The sequence below is a fragment of the Crotalus tigris genome, unplaced genomic scaffold (assembly GCF_016545835.1).
Source record: "Crotalus tigris isolate CLP2741 ecotype Arizona unplaced genomic scaffold, ASM1654583v1 scf7180000022411.5474196:2289641, whole genome shotgun sequence".
NCBI lineage: Eukaryota > Metazoa > Chordata > Lepidosauria > Squamata > Viperidae > Crotalus > Crotalus tigris.
The window spans coordinates 1,260,680-1,276,658 of NW_024099112.1; the positions used below are offsets into that span (position 1 = coordinate 1,260,680).

General features: G+C 37.9%; 1 protein-coding gene across 6 annotated transcripts in view; it reads left to right on the forward strand.

The window, feature by feature from the left end:
* LOC120297030 (arf-GAP with SH3 domain, ANK repeat and PH domain-containing protein 1-like) overlaps positions 1-12,999 on the forward strand; it is a 59,024-nt gene extending 46,025 nt beyond the window's left edge. For 5 of the 6 annotated variants that reach the window (XM_039319205.1, XM_039319199.1, XM_039319204.1 and 2 more), the window contains exons 29-31: positions 1,244-1,429; positions 2,645-2,713; positions 12,519-12,725. The gene's annotated coding sequence lies outside the window, so the exon portion shown is untranslated. Of the gene's footprint in view, positions 1-1,243; positions 1,430-2,644; positions 2,714-12,518; positions 12,726-12,881 lie in introns of those variants that run through there. The other variant, XM_039319200.1, reaches the window with a different exon arrangement.
* Positions 13,000-15,979: the final 2,980 nt, after the last annotated feature.

Here is a 15,979-nt window from a genome sequence, read left to right on the forward strand (position 1 = left end):
GCATCCTGCAGATGCTACTGTCTCCTTCACACTCAATCCATTCTACACACAGGCTCACCCAAGTGTACACAACTATCTACTTCCTCTTCTCTTCCCAGCAGGAGGAGGGAAAAGGGAAGGGGAATCTGGATGTAAGAGGAACTGTCTAATTGATAGGAAGGGAAGGGAAGGGAAGGGGGATGAGGAGAGAAGACTGCTAACTGAACATGTTAAGAAAAAAATGGGAAGAAATCTTATATTCTTAAGAAAAATGTTTAGGTCAATAGACAAGTAACTCCTACTACAAAGTACTTCCCATTATTCATCAATTGGTCCACAGTTAGTTGCATTTCCTACTCTACCAGAAGTCTTTGAATGCTAGCTGATTAATTTATATCTCAGTTTAGGTGACCAAATCTGAAATACAAGCAAGGAAATATGCCTACTCCCCAGCATCCCTTGGTGACTTCACAGCTTTCTCAAAATGTGTGGGTCCAAAATTCAGTGGTCCTTTTGCATTTTTAAGAATTGAAGGAGTTAAAAGGAAATTGTTACATTAAGATTTGCAGATGTTAAGGCATCCTTTTCAGTCTTTGAATTTCTTCTAATGTCTCCACCCACTTTTAGTGTGTGAACTTTGATGTACCATTCAAAGCCTGGAGTGAACCTCAAGTTGAAGCTTGCATCTCTGATATTGGTTAAAACTGTTCTTGGTATAATGAATAATTTGACTTGTCAACGTGGAAAGACATTGCACTTAACACATGAGCACAGAACAGTAATGCCATCTGAAGACAAATACACATTGTTGCAGGTTTACCAAGAAACTGATTTTTCCTCTTTTATTTATTTATGGTTTATTTAGTTTTGGTTTAGTATGCCTATTCAATTGCTTGGTAAACCATCATTTTTTTTTGCTTTAGTGAAGAAACTGGTATATTAGTAAACAATGATTATGATTTACCTTACTATGTCAAACCCAACTGGTAGATATGAGTGTCGAGAGAAGTAATTGTTAAAATTTCTGCTCATCCATGTCTACAGCCATTCCTCCCTGCCCAAGCCAGTTGTCCCACTTGCCAGGTGTCTGGTACACTTCTGTTTACAGAAGCAAGATGAGCCATTGCTGGAAATGCAGAACTTGCCACTTCTTGTTCTTGCTTCTCTGCTTCATATTATTTTTTTCCTCTCTCATTTGCTTCACCATGTGCTTTTTCTTCCTCTTTGATTTTGAGTATTTGTAACCCATTTCTCACCATCAAAGGTGACACCAGCCAGAGCATAGAATAACTCAAAGAAGTAGTGCAAGATCAGAAGATATGGAGAGAGCTGGCCCATAGAATCACCAAGAATTGGACATGGCTGAATAGACATCATCATCATCATCAACCCACTTCTGCACATATTCTCAACTATAAATCTCATTGAATTCAGTAGAGTTGATTCCCAGGTAAATATGTTTCTCTAATTTCTGAAAATATCTTTTCTTGGTTATTCTTCTTTATTTCTCCTGTTCTTTTTTCTTTCCTACTATATTGTTTAGAACCCTATACAGGTAGTCCTTGACTTACAACCATAATTGAGCCCCAAATTTATGTTGCTAAGTGAGAAATGTGTTGAGTTTTGCTCCATTTTATGACTTTTCTTGCCACATTTGTTAAGTGAATTGCTGCAATTATTAAATTAATAACTCCATTGTAAAATGAATCTGGCTTTCCCATTGACTTTGCTTGTCAGAAAGTCACAAAAGGTGACCCTGGAAAATTGCAACCATCATAAATATGAACCAGTTGTCAAGCATCTGAGTGTAAATCACATGACCATGAGGATGCCGCCATTGTCCTAAGTGAAAAATGATCATATGTCACTTTTTTTTAGTGGCGTTGTAACTTCGAACAGTCACTAAACAAATTGTTGTAAGTGGATTAGTTCTCTTTCTATCTGTCTAAATGGTATGTGTTGTTTTCCTTTAGTAAACTTTTTTTCCATCAAAAACATCTGAATCCTATATAATTAATAAGAAAGAGTGAATGCTGTCTGATGTAAAATCACAAATTAAGGGATTGGATCTTTCCAAAATGAAGTGATTGGGGAGTTTGGGAGCCTAACAATTCCTGGGAAATTCCATCTTTGACTCTGAAGACTTATAGTTCCCCCTTCAGAGGAAGTCTGCAATTTGGGAGGTCTCCTAGACTCACAGATTCTGCTTGAAATGCAGATAGCAACAGTAGCCAGGAGGGATTTTGCATAGTAACATCTTGTGCACCAATTGTTACCCTTCCTGGACTACAAAGTCCTGCTCACAGTCACCCAGGCCCTAATAATTTCCCCAGTGTAAGGCAAGCTACGTGGAGCTGTCTTGAAGAACATGAAGAAATTACAGTGATTGCAGAATGAAAAGTCCCAAGCCGTGTAACTCACTGCTTTGGAAACTGTACTGGTTACCAATTGGTTTCTGAGATGATTCAAGGTGTTGATTGTCATATTTAAGACCATAAATGACTGTTTATTTAGGGACCAATTTCTCCCATATTCATCTGCCTATCTAATCAGATCAAATCCCATCACTAATCACTTGGTGGAATCCTGGAAGCATACATTTTCAGTAGCTGTCCTCACTCTTCATAGCTCCCTCCTAGTAGAAATTCACTGTCATGTCTCCTAGGCTTCAGAAAAACTTTGAAGATTTACCTGTTCAGTCTTGCACAGAAGGAAAGTAATCCATGATTTGAAGGTGAGGTTGCAAACACATGTATTTTTTGATGTTTAGTTTTTTAATTATTTTTCGCTTAAATGTATTTGGGGATTTCTAGGGTAGTGTTTATATGTTTGTATTGTGAACTGCCTAGAGCCTATGGGAATGGGTAGCCTACAAGTAAATCAGTCAGTTAATAATTTACTGAATAAATGATTAAAAACTTTTGTTACTAGCTATGCTGCTGTAAGGAAAATTCCCAAAAAATGAGACCACCAAGAAAATTGTCAGGACTCTTATAATTGATAAGGATATATTAAAATGGTCCTAACAGCTTTGGAGATTCACCCCCCCCCCCAGGGCATCATAGCAAATCTGAGTTGTGGGGAAGTATGTATAATCCATGGAAGTGATTGACAAAGAAATTACTTTTCTTGGTCAAATTTTATAGCCCTTCAATCTCTTCACTCCCAGAGCTGGATGCAAGTTTAGGCACAAGGGAGGGATATATATTAATGAAGATTAAATGTCTGGCTAAGAGAAAAGAGGGAAACAATTATAGAATTGGGATTAGAACAGGAAATTTGTTATGTTGTTGCTTGTGAGATTAAATAGAAAGAGCTAGCTTGTCTTATTTTCACTGATTTGGCTGTACTCCAATTTGGATATATAAAAGTTTCAAATATATTAAAGTGGCTGGGGGCGGGGAGTTTACAAAAATGTCAGAGTAGGTGTGAAGTGAAAAGTTATCACTAAACTGAAAAATTCTTCATGCTGATTTAGCTGTTAGTTGCTTTCTCTTTGTTTTTTTCTTTCAAACTACATCTATTATTTTTAGTGTTAAGATCCTGACACTTTCAACAAGGTTTCCTGGTTCTAATACAAACATACACCCATGAAAGTCACCATAGTTTCATATAAAGTTTCAAAACTGTCTTTTCTATTGGCCTTTTCTATTTATCCTTTTCCGAAATGGTATAGGGTTTCCTGCCTGAGCAGGGGGTTGGACTAGATGACCTCCAAGGTCCCTTCCAACTTTATCATTATTATTATTATGGATCATCGCACAGTCAGCCAGATGTTCAGACTGGATTTGGCATTTTGTTACCTATCAAGTCCTTACCCAGGACCTGGGATAGGCAGATGTGGATGTTTGATGGTATACAGGTATCATCGCAGGATGGAAGCAGTTCCTAGTAAGGCTGCCTTTTGCAATTGACTAATAGCGAACTTGTCAATGCCAATGGTGTTCAAGTGGTGCTCCAGTTGTTTTGGGATTGCATCCAAGGAGCCTATTACTATTGGTATTACCCTTGCTTGCTTTTGCCACAGTCTTTCTATTTCTATTTGTAGGTCTTTGTATTTTGTTATCTTCTCCAGTTCTTTCTCTTCTATTCTGCTATCTCCAGGCACTGCCACGTCCACTATCCAGACTTTTTTGTCTTTCTTATCGACAATTGTTAAGTCTGGGGTGTTATGTTGCAGGTGCTTGTCTGTTTGAATTCTGAAGTCCCAGAGCAGTTTAATTTTATCATTTTCTATGACTTTCTCTATTTTATGATCCCACCAGTTTTTGCTTACAGGCAAATGATATTTTTTGCAGATCTTCCAATGCACCATTGTTGCTACTTTGTCATGCCGCTGCTTGTAGTCAGTCTGTGCAATCTTTTTGCAACAGCTTACCAGGTGGTCTACTGTTTCTTCAGCTTCTTTGCATAGGCGGCACTTACTGTCTGTTGCTGTCTTCTCAATTTTGACTTTATATGCATTTGTCCTTAAGGCTTGGTCTTGTGCAGCCAGAATTAGTCCCTTGGTCTCTTTCTTCAGTTTTCCTGCTCTTAGCCATTGCCAGGTCTTGTTATTATCTGCTTTCCCAGCTATTTTTTTCATGTATTGGCCAGGTAGTGCTTTGTCTTCCCATGCCTCTATTCTGTTCTTCATTTGGTCTTTCTTGTAGGCCAGTTTGGTCTCTCCAGTAGTCAGTAAGCCTTCCTGATATACTAATTTCAGTGCATCTTCATAATTGTTCTTCAGATATTCTTCCAAAGCCATTTTTTCTTCTTCAACTATCTGATGTACTTGTAGCATTCCACGCCCACCTATTTGCCTTGGTAGATAAAGTCTGTCAATGTCACTGCGTGGATGAAGGGCATGATTCATTGTCATTATTTTTATGGTCTTCCTATCCATTGCTTTTAGTTCTGCTTGAGTCCAGTCCACTATTCCAGCTGTGTACCTAATGACTGGAATTGCCCAGGTGTTGATTGCCTTTATGGTATTTCCTCCATTGAGTTTGGACTTTAAGATCTTCTTCACTCTCTTGATGTATTCACATCTAATCTTTTTCTTGACTTCAGTGTGCTTGGTGTTGTCAGCTTGAAGGATACCCAAGTATTTGTAGTAATCTTCGTCATCCAGACTCTTAATGTTATTTTCGTGGGGCATCTTGATTCCTTCAGTTTTCACTACTTTCCCTTGTTTGATAGTAAGTGTGGCTCATTTGTCCAAGCCAAACTCCATAACAATATCTTGGCTATATATACGGACAGTGTTGAGCAGCGATTCTAATTCAGATGATGTTTTTCCATACAGCTTCAGATCATCCATATAAAGGAGGTGGGATAGTCTGGCAGATGTTTTTGATGTTTGATAGCCATATCCTGAGTTATTCAGTATTGTTGACAGAGGAAACAGTGCAATAACAAATAGTAGTGGTGATAATGAATCTCCTTGAAATATTCCTCTCTTGATATTAACCTCTCCCAGCTTCTCACCATTGATCTGCAACTGTGTCTTCCATTGTGCCATCGATCTTTGCACAAATTTTTTGATGTTTCTACTGACTCCTGTTATTTCTAGGCACTTGATTATCCAGTCATGTGGCAGAGAGTCAAATGCCTTTTTGTAGTCAATCCATGCCCAACATTCAGGTGTCTCCTTTTCTTTGCAGTTTTCCAAGATCATTTTGTCTATTAGGAGTTGATCTTTTGGTCCTCTGCTATTGGAGCGGTTTCCTTTTTGCTCAGGTGGAAAGAGATTGTTTTCAACTAGATGCTGTTGTACTGCATCAGCTACCACACCAGTTAGTAATTGAAAGTTGTTGGTAAGCAGGTAATTGGCCTGTAGTTACCTGGTGTTGCCCCTTTTGCTGGATTTTTCATTATTAGGTAGGTTTTCCCAGTTGTTAGCCACTTTTCAATTTCTCCTCCTTGTAGTATATTGTTGAACTGCTTGGCAATGAGTGGGTGTATAACAGTTAGATGTTTCAACCAAAACCCATGCAGTTCATCTTCACCTGGTGCTGACCAATTTTTGATTTTCTTTGCTCTTTTTTCTACCATTTTTGTTGTTATTACTAGTTCTTTCATTTCAACTTCTGTTTTATTTGCATCCACCTCTTTTAACCAAGCCGCATCCTTGTTGTATTTCTTTGGGTTATCCCATATCTGCTTCCAGAACTGCACTGTTTCTTCCTTGTCAGGTACTGACTGATTCCTTGCAGTTTCTCCATTGATGGATTGGTAGAAACGTTTCTGATTGGATTGAAATTGGAGGTTCTGCCTATAGTTTGCAATTCGAGCTTCATATCTACTGATTTTCCTGGCTATAGCTGTTATTTGTTGCTTTATTATTTCCAGTGCTTCTTGATCTTCCTTGTTTCTAAGTGGTATTTCTTGATTAGGTATTCTTTGGTCTTCTTGTTCTTCAGCTTCTTTTCTTTCATCTGTTCTAGCTTGCTTGCATGTGATCTTAACTTGCTGATCTTATTTTCTAGTCTAACCTTCCATTTTTGTGGTCTTTGTTTTCAGCCACTGTGTATCTGCGACGGGTAGACACCTTTTCTTCCAGTAGTTCTGCAGCTGCTGGCTCTGGTTGCTCAGCCAACAGTCCTGAGTTCTCTAACTCATTTTTCACCAGATATCCAGGAACTCCAATATCTAGTGCGGACCTTGTTAACCCGGGCGACATCCAAGCCGATATGGCATTCTGAAATTTATGTCTCACCATATTTTTTATGGGAGAGACACTCTTTGTCTGACTCCTCTGATGAGACCTGTCCAGTATGGTTGAACCATAGCTCTCATCTTCCTCAGAGTACACAAGCCCCACAACCATGTCAAGGTAGTGCCTCACTGGGGGATTATTATTATTATTATTATTGATCATCGCACAGTCAGCCAGATGTTCAGACTGGATTTAGCATTTTGTCTACCTATCGAGTCCTTACCCAGGACCTGGGATAGGCAGATGTGGATGTTTGATGGTATTACAGATATAGTCGCAGGATGGAAGCAGTTCCTAGTAAGGCTGCCTTTTGCAATTGACTAATAGCGAATTTGTCAATACCAATGGTGTTCAAGTGGTGCTCATTGTTTTGGGATTGCACCCAAGGAGCCTATGGACTATTCTGGGTACGACCCTGCTTGCTTTTGCCACAGTCTTTCTATTTCCTATTGTAGGGCTTTGTATTTTCGTATCTTTCTCCAGTCTTCTCTTCTATTCTGATCTCCAGGCACTGCCCACGTCCACTATCCAGACTTTTTTGTCTTTCTTATCGACAATTGTTAAGTCTGGGGTGTTATGTTGCAGGTGCTTGTCTGTTTGAATTCTGAAGTCCCAGAGCAGTTTAATTTTATCATTTTCTATGACTTTCTCTATTTTATGATCCCACCAGTTTTTGCTTACAGGAAAATGATATTTTTTGCAGATCTTCCAATGCACCATTGTTGCTACTTTGTCATGCCGCTGCTTGTAATCAGTTTGTGCAATCTTCTTGCAACAGCTTACCAAGTGGTCCACTGTTTCTTCAGCTTCTTTGCACAGGCGGCACTTACTGTCTGTTGCTGTCTTCTCAATTTTGACTTTGTATGCATTTGTCCTTAAGGCTTGGTCTGGTGCAGCCAGAATTAGTCCCTCGGTCTCTTTCTTCAATTTTCCTGCTCTTAGCCATTGCCAGGTTTTATTATTATCTGCTTTCCCAGCTATTTTTTTCATGTATTGGCCATGTAGTGCTTTGTCTTCCCATGCCTCTATTCTGTTCTTCATTTGGTCTTTCTTGTAGGCCAGTTTGGTCTCTCCAGTAGTTAGTAAGCCTTCCTGATATACTAATTTCAGTGCATCTTCATCATTGTTCTTCAGATATTCTTCCAAAGCCATTTTTTCTTCTTCAACCATCTGATGTACTTGTAGCATTCCACGCCCACCTATTTGCCTTGGTAGATAAAGTCTATCAATGTCACTGCGTGGATGAAGGGCATGATTCATTGTCATTATTTTTCTGGTCTTCCTATCCATTGCTTTTAGTTCTGCTTGAGTCCAGTCCACTATTCCAGCTGTGTACCTAATGACTGGGATTGCCCAGTGTTGATTGCCTTTATGGTATTTCCTCCATTGAGTTTGGATTTAAGATCTTCTTCACTCTTTGATGTATTCACATCTAATCTTTTTCTTGACTTCAGTGTGCTTGATGTTGTCAGCTTGAAGGATACCCAAGTATTTGTAGTAATCTTCCTCATCCAGACTCTTAATTTTTTTCGTGGGGCATCTTGATTCCTTCAGTTTTCACTATTTTTCCTTGTTTGATAGTAAGTGTGGCACATTTGTCCAAGCCAAACTCCATTACAATATCTTGGCTATATATACGGACAGTGTTGAGCAGCGATTCTATTTCAGATGATGTTTTTCCATACAGCTTCAGATCATCCATGTAAAGGAGGTGGGATGTCTGGCATAGTTTGATAGCCATGTCCTGAGTTATTCAGTGTTATTGACAGAGGAAACAGTGCAATAACAAATAGTAGTGGTGATAATGAATCTCCTTGAAATATTCCTCTCTTGATATTAACCTCTTCCAGTCTCTCACCATTGACCTGCAATTGTGTTTTCCATTGTGCCATCGATCTTTGCACAAATTTTCTGATGTTTCTACTGACTCCTGTTATTTCTAGGCACTTGATTATCCAATCATGTGGCAGAGAGTCAAATGCCTTTTTGTAGTCAATCCATGCCACATTCAGGTTGGTCTTCCTTCTCTTGCAGTTTTCCAAGATCATTTTGTCTATTAGGAGTTGATCTTTTGTTCCTCTGCTATTGGGGCGGTTTCCTTTCTGCTCAGGTGGAAAGAGATTGTTTTCAACTAGATGCTGTTGTACTGCATCAGCTACCACACCAGTTAGTAATTTGAAAGTTGTTGGTAAGCAGGTAATTGGCCTGTAGTTGCCTGGTGTTGTCCCTTTTGCTGGATTTTTTCTTAGGTAGAGTTTTCCAGTTGTTAGCACTTTTTCAATTTCTCCTCCTTGTAGTATATTGTTGAACTGCTTGGGCAATGAGTGGGGTTATAACAGTTAGAGTTTCAACCAAAACCCATGCAGTTCATCTTCACCTGGTGCTGACCAATTTTTGATTTTCTTTGCTCTTTTTTCTACCATTTTTGTTGTTATTACTAGTTCTTTCATTTCAACTTCTGTTTTATTTGCATCCACCTCTTTTAACCAAGCCGCATCCTTGTTGTATTTCTTTGGGTTATCCCATATCTGCTTCCAGAACTGCACTGTTTCTTCCTTGTCATGTACTGACTGATTCCTTGCAGTTTCTCCATTGATGGATTGGTAGAAACGTTTCTGATTGGATTGAAATTGGAGGTTCTGCCTATAGTTTGCAATTCGAGCTTCATATCTACTGATTTTCCTGGCTATAGCTGTTATTTGTTGCTTTATTATTTCCAGTGCTTCCTTGATCTTCCTTGTTTCTAAGTGGTATTTCTTGATTAGGTATTCTTTGGTCTTCTTGTTCTTCAGCTTCTTTTCTTTCATCTGTTCTAGCTTGCTTGCATGTGATCTTAACTTGCTGATCTTATTTTCTAGTCTAACCTTCCATTTTTGTGGTCTTTGTTTTCAGCCACTGTGTATCTGCGACGGGTAGACACCTTTTCTTCCAGTAGTTCTGCAGCTGCTGGCTCTGGTTGCTCAGCCAACAGTCCTGAGTTCTCTAACTCATTTTTCACCAGATATCCAGGAACTCCAATATCTAGTGCGGACCTTGTTAACCCGGGCGACATCCAAGCCGATATGGCATTCTGAAATTTATGTCTCACCATATTTTTTATGGGAGAGACACTCTTTGTCTGACTCCTCTGATGAGACCTGTCCAGTATGGTTGAACCATAGCTCTCATCTTCCTCAGAGTACACAAGCCCCACAACCATGTCAAGGTAGTGCCTCACTGGGGGATTATTATTATTATTATTATTGATCATCGCACAGTCAGCCAGATGTTCAGACTGGATTTAGCATTTTGTCTACCTATCGAGTCCTTACCCAGGACCTGGGATAGGCAGATGTGGATGTTTGATGGTATTACAGATATCGTCGCAGGATGGAAGCAGTTCCTAATAAGCCGCTTTTGCAATGACTAATAGCGAATTTGTCAATGCCAATGTGTTCAAGTGGTGCTCCAGTTGTTTTGGGATTGCACCCAAGAGCCTATGACTATTGGTACTACCCTTGCTTGCTTTTGCCACAGTCTTTCTATTTCTATTTGTAGGTCTTTGTATTTTGTTATCTTCTCCAGTCTTTCTCTTCTATTCTGCTGTCTCCAGGCACTGCCACGTCCACTACCAGAGACTTTTTTGTCTTTCTTATCGACAATTGTTAAGTCTGGGGTGTTATGTTGCAGGTGCTTGTCTGTTTGAATTCTGAAGTCCCAGAGCAGTTTAATTTTATCATTTTCTATGACTTTCTCTATTTTATGATCCCACCAGTTTTTGCTTACAGGCAAATGATATTTTTTGCAGATCTTCCAATGCACCATTGTTGCTACTTTGTCATGCCGCTGCTTGTAATCAGTTTGTGCAATCTTCTTGCAACAGCTTACCAAGTGGTCCACTGTTTCTTCAGCTTCTTTGCACAGGCGGCACTTACTGTCTGTTGCTGTCTTCTCAATTTTGACTTTGTATGCATTTGTCCTTAAGGCTTGGTCTTGTGCAGCCAGAATTAGTCCCTCGGTCTCTTTCTTCAATTTTCCTGCTCTTAGCCATTGCCAGGTTTTATTATTATCTGCTTTCCCAGCTATTTTTTTCATGTATTGGCCATGTAGTGCTTTGTCTTCCCATGCCTCTATTCTGTTCTTCATTTGGTCTTTCTTGTAGGCCAGTTTGGTCTCTCCAGTGGTTAGTAAGCCTTCCTGATATACTAATTTCAGTGCATCTTCATCATTGTTCTTCAGATATTCTTCCAAAGCCATTTTTTCTTCTTCAACCATCTGATGTACTTGTAGCATTCCACGCCCACCTATTTGCCTTGGTAGATAAAGTCTATCAATGTCACTGCGTGGATGAAGGGCATGATTCATTGTCATTATTTTTCTGGTCTGCCTATCCATTGCTTTTAGTTCTGCTTGAGTCCAGTCCACTATTCCAGCTGTGTACCTAATGACTGGGATTGCCCAGGTGTTGATTGCCTTTATGGTATTTCCTCCATTGAGTTTGGACTTTAAGATCTTCTTCACTCTCTTGATGTATTCACCTCTAATCTTTTTCTTGACTTCAGTGTGCTTGATGTTGTCAGCTTGAAGGATACCCAAGTATTTGTAGTACTCTTCCTCATCCAGACTCTTAATGTTATTTTCGTGGGGCATCTTGATTCCTTCAGTTTTCATTATTTTTCCTTGTTTGATAGTAAGTGTGGCACATTTGTCCAAGCCAAACTCCATTACAATATCTTGGCTATATATACGGACAGTGTTGAGCAGCGATTCTATTTCAGATGATGTTTTTCCATACAGCTTCAGATCATCCATATAAAGGAGGTGGGATAGTCTGGCAGATGTTTTGGATGTTTGATAGCCATGTCCTGAGTTATTCAGTATTGTTGACAGAGGAAACAGTGCAATAACAAATAGTAATGGTGATAATGAATCTCCTTGAAATATTCCTCTCTTGATATTAACCTCTCCCAGCCTCTCACCATTGATCTGCAACTGTGTCTTCCATTGTGCCATCGATCTTTGCACAAATTTTCTGATGTTTCTACTGACTCCTGTTATTTCTAGGCACTTTATTATCCAATCATGTGGCAGAGAGTCAAATGCCTTTTTGTAGTCAATCCATGCCACATTCAGGTTGGTCTTCCTTCTCTTGCAGTTTTCCAAGATCATTTTGTCTATTAGGAGTTGATCTTTTGTTCCTCTGCTATTGGGGCGGTTTCCTTTCTGCTTATTATTATTATTATTATTATTATTATTATTATTATTATTATTATTATTATTATTATTATTATTTACCACTCAGCAATGTAAATACAGGATTTTGCAATCTCTTTTGTCTTTCTAGTTCTCTGGTAATATTACAAAATTTTGGATATCTGTTTGAATATTACATATTTGCAATATTTTCAGGAAATGTATAACTGGCTTGAAGCAGTACTTTTTATGCAATTCCTACACATCATCAAAATTCATGTTTCAGTGCAGGTATTGTCTTATGAGCCATACCCCCTAATAAAGTGCTGTATGCTTAAATCACATTTAAGGAAATTTAAGGAAAGGATACTATGAAGCATTGACTGTTTCACTGCAAAACATGGCTATATCCTTTAATAGATTAAAAAAAATACTGGATGAGGTGTACAGAAAATACAAGCTGATTGCATTACATTCTGGTACAAATTATATATGGAACAAAACACACTATGAACCTGTATTTGAACAACTTTGGGTACTGAAACATAGAATTATTGGATTTTTAAATCTGTTCATTAATATCTAACAAAGTATATTCTATCATGACACATGGTATTGTCCTTTGAGATTTTTGGATAATATTGACATATCATTTTGTGTGTTTCAGCACTCTGAAGATATGGCACCTCACTATAACAATCTGCTCACAGAATGAATACAATCTACTTTGGTTTTTCTAGACTTTATCTACTTTGAAAACAATCTAATAATACCTGAGTAAAGGATTTAGCTGCAGTTATATCATCCAGCATGATGATTTTTATTCTATGAAAAACGCTAAACTAGCAGTTCAAACTGAACTGATGGAGTGAACAATGATGTGTAAGAATAAGTTGTGGATTGCTCTGGCCTTATGCATTGCACTTTCCATCTGGAAGATATATATTTCTGTTTCATTTTTGTCAAAAAGTCTTGATGAGTGGCTAGTGCAAGACTCATTCATGAAAGAGGAAATATGTCACCATAACAGATGCATTGGCCTAAGCAGCTTGGATTGGTTTTGTGACCACTTTAATGCCTCAGTAAACCGCCTGCTGATTCTTGAAAACTCTGATATCCCACCAGGGGTTCTTCAGTGGTGGCTGGTGAGTACTGCATCATATTACTAAGTGAAACAACTATATCTATTTAGAGAAAAGAATTGGAAAGAGTATTATTCTCTCCACTAAGCAAAGTGTTGGTCATGTGTAGTACTTGTTCAGATTTGTCTTTCAGTGGAAAATAAATGATAAGAGACTTATTTTAGCATTTTATCTTTGAGTTCATTTTAACTAAGACTGAGCATAGCAAACGCACTAAAGTCCAATAGAGTGAACATTCACAACTTCATATACTGTATGTAAAACATATTTTACCCAATTTGCCTTTTGCTTGCTTTTTTCCTGTACTTGTCAAAAACCTGGCTTCTCTTCTTTCCTCTTTTTGAAATATCTAGATTGCATTATCTTTTGGCGAGATGGATGAAGAAAGATAAGACCTGCTTTTGTTTCCTAACTGTAGAGAAACCATTCATTGTCCATTTAGCCAATAATCTCCCTGAATGTTGTTACAATCTGAATTCCATCAACATAGCATGGAATGAGCAGACTTGGAAATGAGCAGGAATATGGGAGTTAGGGTTGAACAAAGTGTAGAGGGCCATAGCCTCCCTGTCCATAATGTACATTATCCGAGACAGCCAGTTTGGAAACCTTCAAGCTATCCTTTGGTTTCTTTTAATCTTTCAGCTCTGTTCTCATGTCTTATAATGTATCTAAGGTATAGAACGTTTTTTCTGTTTAGGACTACACTTGATGTTTGATGTGTGGTGAGTTATATTAAAAATTAATTTTTATTTTCTCCAATGGATATTTACTAGAAATTAACTAGACATATCTACTGAAATGTTACTTTCCATATATTTAATGTTTCTCTGCTTTTGTGTCATTAATCGTTACCATTTTATGAATAAGTTTTAAGTAAACCCCAAATTAATCAATTATGATTAAGAAAGAAGGATAAATCTATAAGACCAAGAAAACCATTTGGTAGGGAAAGATCAGCACTGCAATGAAAAATGATAAAGAATTTGTTTCTATCATATGGATAAATTGATTCAATATTTTAAATTGCTTAATGCACTTGAACCATACTTTTCAGATAGGGAATATTTACAGAATGTATTAGGCTAGAATGTGACTGGCTGGTTTTTGGTTCAGTGATTGCTCCAGGGCATTGAGGCTAAACAGCTGTACCTTATTCCATGTTTGTTAAAGAAATAGTGATCATTTTTCATGGTCAGTCTCCTACAGATAAAGGTCCCACTTTTGAAATCAGTATTGACCAGTGTAGTTCAGAGGTATCCAAAGGGTAGATCCTTAACGTAGATCATTTTCTTGGGCAAGTGTTATTGAAAGTCCCTCCAGCCTGCTTCTAATGCTCTATTTTATTTCATCAGATGCTACAAAAATCAAAAGATGGCAGCCAATTTCAGATGATAGTAAAAAATCTGTTTGACCTCCTTCAGCCACTCCCTGCTAGAGTTCAGGATGTTGTTCACTGTGGAACCTGTGCTGTGGTGGGAAACTCAGGAAGGCTTAGGGGCTCTAAATATGGGGAGAAGATAGATTCTCACAAGTTTGTGATGAGGTAAGTAGAACAGAGCATATACACAAAGAATGAGAGATCTGCAGGCCTCAATTTAGATTCAAAAGACACATCACAGATTGGTGCAGTCCTCTCCCAAGAGTGATATTTTCGTATTTCATTCTTTTTTTTTATTGTTACATCAACTAGTTTGACTGCCCTAAAATGGTAGGGAGTTGGAATATTTATATTTATGTTTGATTTGATTCAAAGGCGGTGTTTTGAATATGCAGGGCTATGAACTCAGCATGTCTCTCTGATTTGTTAAAGCAGTGGCAGCAATAAAAGTATTTTCCATGATCACACAACTCTGTTGGGATCCAGGATAAGATGACATTGTATTAATGAGTCACACAGAAACTGCATTCACTTTCTGAAGCACTTTGAATCTGAATTAAACCTCAAGCATTGCACAGCCTAATCCTCCAAATTAGAAATAAAGATTATAGCAATAGTAATCTTGCTCCCTTCTTTGGCATCTTTGTTAATTTTGCCAATTTTAATATTAATATTTATTATTCTAATATTTTAATGTTTATCTTGTTGCTTTTTTACTTGCTTGTATGCCTCCTAGAGTCGCCTCTAGGTGAGATGGCAGCATATAAATTTAATAATGAAAAGTAAAAATCTTTTAAAATGTATATATAGAAAAGATATGATTTCCTCTATTGACAGCATGTGGCCATCAGCAAATTGACAATGAAAGAATGACCATTACCATTTTAAAAACATTTTTATCCTGATAAATGATCCTAAGTTTGTAATCAGGAATCTAATATGTTGCTCCTATGATCAGATATTATAACTGGTTATTGTAAGACTCTATTGTCTTAGGAAGAAAAAGGGTCTTTGTGGGCCAGGTTTAGAGATCTCAGTCTACATCCAGTTGGGGGTTAGAAAATCCCCATTTCTAAGGGTAGGTAGTATACATTTTGTTATATAGATGGCTTCATGTACTTTGCCCAGCATGTCACATTCCCAAAATAGGGACCTAAAGTAGGCACCATGGGGCAAGTCTGAATTTTTTTAAGCCATGAAATGAATGCCTTAACATTATCCAAGGTTTAAAATTTGCCCCTTAAAATCCACCCCAAATCCTAAATTCTCTTGAGAGCACAAAAGGCATGCTGCATGCAGCTAATCTTCTAGCACACAACATATACTGTATTATCCTATTTAAATTTCTCTTAAAAAGTAATAACCACATGAGGAAATAGATAAATAGTCTCAAGTTAATAAAGCACATTGAATATCATGTAGGTGATATCCATAACTTTATCTTAGATCCAGGTTTTGTATTTAGTAAATTTAAGTAATGATTTTTCCCATGTGTGTGACCTAGATATCTTGAATAAGAAGATTCTCATTAGGGCTTTTTTTTTTTTTAATATTCTCCAAGAATGAACACTGCACAGGTTACAGGTTTTGAGGAAGATGTTGGTA